Source organism: Acinonyx jubatus, chromosome B2 (assembly GCF_027475565.1).
Source record: "Acinonyx jubatus isolate Ajub_Pintada_27869175 chromosome B2, VMU_Ajub_asm_v1.0, whole genome shotgun sequence".
NCBI classification, from domain to species: domain Eukaryota; kingdom Metazoa; phylum Chordata; class Mammalia; order Carnivora; family Felidae; genus Acinonyx; species Acinonyx jubatus.
Window position 1 is genome coordinate 84,553,279 of NC_069385.1, and position 3,424 is coordinate 84,556,702.

Consider the following 3,424-nt stretch of genomic DNA (forward strand, 5'->3'; position numbering starts at 1 on the left):
TTTCTTTTTTTATAAATTTGTTGATTTTGAGAGGGAGAGAGCGTGAGGGGGTGAGGGGATGCGTGGCACAGAGAGAGAGAGGGAGAGAGAGAATCCAAAGCAGGCTCTGCACTCTCAGTGCAGAGTCCCATGTGGGCTCCAACCTGTGAAATTCAAGATCATGACCTGAGCCGAAACCAAGAGTTGAAGGCTTAACTGACTGAGTCACCCAGGTGACCCTAGACCAGGCAGAAATCTTAATTAGTAATGGCAGCCAGACCCTGTAAGAACTTTAAAGGGCTGAGAGAGAATAATAGTCAACTGAAGACTGTTTATCTAGCAAAACTCTCCTTTTAAGAACACAGGTGGAATGAAGGTCTTTGCTGGGAGGAAAATAAGAGTTTACCCTCATGAATGGAATATTTATTTATTTACAACCACCACATTTATTTTTATTAAGCAATAAGCAAACAAATACACAATGAGATGGGTGGGGAGGACCTAAACCGGCTTTTTTTCTGAACTATTTTTAAAAACCAACTAACTGGTATCCTTTTAAGCTGCAGCTGCACCTGGAGGTATTTAATTTTCATGACATGCAAGACGAATTAGGTGGGGACCACTCTTCTCTTCCTTCCCCAGAACACGTTTATAAACTTCAATGGCGGTGAGTTCCATCTAATACTCTGAAAGTCATTTCTCATTTCATAACTTACCAAAATCATATGCACAACTGCAAGAGGAAATAAACAAACCCCTCAGCATAAATAAGCCACAGTAGAGTGTTAATCTTGGAGCGTCAATCGAGTATTAAGGCCAAGTGATCTTTTAAACATTTTATGGAGGACAGCTGTCAGGCTTTCTCTGGAAAAGCCCACAAGGCTTCCTAAGCCCCAACACCTACATCTTTGACTGGCGAGGCACTGATGAGGTTACGCGTGAACCCGCACATCTCTTCAAGTGCACAAGGCAGGGCCGCAAACCGTCTTCACTTCCTGCCACTCTGCACACACGTCACAGTATCTGGTGAAAGGTGGTTTCTGTTTTCCTTGGTGACGCTGAACACCCCAACATCGTACCTGTTTCTCAGCTCTTCCACAAAGGCCAGCGGCTTTCCTTTAGTTGTGGGATTGTGCCCAGAACTACACACTCCTGGGGTGGACAACGTCTGACGAACAGCCTGGACGAAAGGCTTACTGAGCAGCTCTACTTTCCCAGTTTCATCCATGACACACACCCTCTGCCCTGGGCCTCTGCTGGGACCCGCGTTCCTCAAGACCGAAGTGGCGACTGCTCCGAAGGAGTCAGATACACCATGTACTGCCGAGCTCCGCACTGGCGTTTTCCAGGCAGAGGCTCTGACCCAATTCTAGACCAAACTTCAGGTCTAGGATCATCTGCAGGATGATGTGACAACGTTGAATCCTATTTCCTCCCTGTCTGACTTTTGCGTAAATCCATTGACAGGCACACCAGAGGATTTTAAAATCTTACTGGGTTTCTGGACCAACGCTGTTTTTCCAACTCCTGGGGGCCCCGTGAGGAATATGTGCAGGGCCATACCTAGGTGGGTCGGGGTCAGGGCTGTGGTCAGGGTCCCTGAATGGAACTTTTAAAGGACATACTTTAGGAAAAAGAAAAATGTCCCCAAGCTGGAGGTTCCAGGGAGAATGGCAGACATATCTAATTTTACATTTAAAGCCACATTACAGTCCAGTAAAGAGATTAAAAAAAAAAAAAAAAGACATTAAACCTGAGAAATAGGCTGTCAGCACAGAGCCTGATGCGGGGCTTGAACTCCCAAACTGTGAGATCATGACCTGAGCTGAAGTCGGATGCTCAACTGACTGAGTCACTTAGGCACCTCATCTTCCTCCCGTTTGACGCTTGAGACCCCTACCCCTTTCTCCTTAGCTCAAGATGGCATATAAGCTTCCACTGCCTGTCTTTGGGTTTCATGTCTTTGGGGATTTCATACGTATGAAATTCGTTTTTCTCCTGTTAATCTGTCTTATGTCACTTTAGTGACTAGAAAGAAACTAGAAGGTAAGGGAAAAGTTTTTGGTCCTTACAGTCCCTCACTCTTAGTCATGACCTAAGTGGTAAGTTAATGTACAAATTTAAAGATAATTGTAATTCATAAATAAGAAACATAAATGGATATGTTTAATCTGTAATTATTGTAGGAGGATAAATATCTGGGTATTATTTCTTCGATTAAGTATAGATAATGGCTATCAAATATAAGTATGCACATTTTCTCTATATAGAGAAGGGTGGATTTAGTAAACTGTGACTAGGCCAAAGGAATGTGAAAAAGTATACCAAGAATAGGAAGAATGAGCAACAATGATGATCACATGCAAAAGAACAAAACAGAGAGATGGTCCAATGGTGCCTCACAATAATGGATTAAATGTTCTAAGAAAACAGCTACCATGTAAATGCGATAGAGAAGTTGTGAACTATTCATAGACCAGGTTGGGGCACCTGGGTGGCTCTCAGTTGAGCATCCGACTCTTCGTTTCAACTCAGGTCATGATCTCACGGTTCATGGGTTCAAGCCCTGAACTGGGCTCTGCAATACCAGTGTAGAGCCTGCTTGGGATTCTCTTTCTCCCTCTCTCCATCCCTCCCCCTCTTTCACTTGTTCTCTCAAAATAAATAAAAGTTAAAAAAAATAGACCAGGTCAATACATGACAAAGACAACAGAATGACAAAAACACTTATCAAGCAAAGCCTGTATCATTTAAGGAGAGAAACAAGAAACCTGAAGTCCCAAGGCTATAGCAGGTGAATATGGACTATAAAAAGGGGCCCAGGCAGGTCTGGGGCCCAGGAAGCTGCTTTCTCTGCATCTCTCAGGTACTCCCAGGAGTGAGGTAGAGGAGGGTGAGGGGGGAGGGGAAGTGAGGGGAGTCTGAGAGAGAGGGTGGGCTTGCACCTGTAAATGGAGCCCTACCACTCCTAGAGTCAGTGGGGGCAGAACCCTGAGGTCACTGACAAAGACCACATGGCAGAGCAGAAAGAACACCCCCCCTGTGGCAGGGGGCCAGTCTTTGAGATCCACAGATGTCTGAGGTTCCAAAGCACCTGAATGCTGCCCCAGTCTACCTCAAATTTGAATTCCTAAGAGTGTATATGATTGTGACCAAGCTGAAAGATATGTAAGTTTATAAACAAACTTTCCACATTTCTGCCTGGGAAGGTCTTCAAGGCCTTACCCTTGCAAATTGTAGCCCATTGCTGAGGCCCTGAGGTAAAGCCAGGCCTCTCTCTCCTAGGGTCTTGTGACATGACCTAGAGCCAGAGGAGCTTTCCTGGAACCTCCAATTTACTCACCCTGTGCCTTTGGGCTAGTGGCTGACCCTGGCTACTTCCTACAGGGCTGCCTGGGTGGGCCCGAAGTACCTACTGCAAGAGACATTTTTAAACCCAGCCAGA

General features: G+C 45.3%; 1 pseudogene; it reads right to left on the reverse strand.

Annotated features, from left to right (window-relative positions):
- Positions 1–468: 468 nt before the first annotated feature.
- LOC106980210 (cancer-related nucleoside-triphosphatase-like) lies at positions 469–1,540 on the reverse strand (annotated as a pseudogene).
- Positions 1,541–3,424: the final 1,884 nt, after the last annotated feature.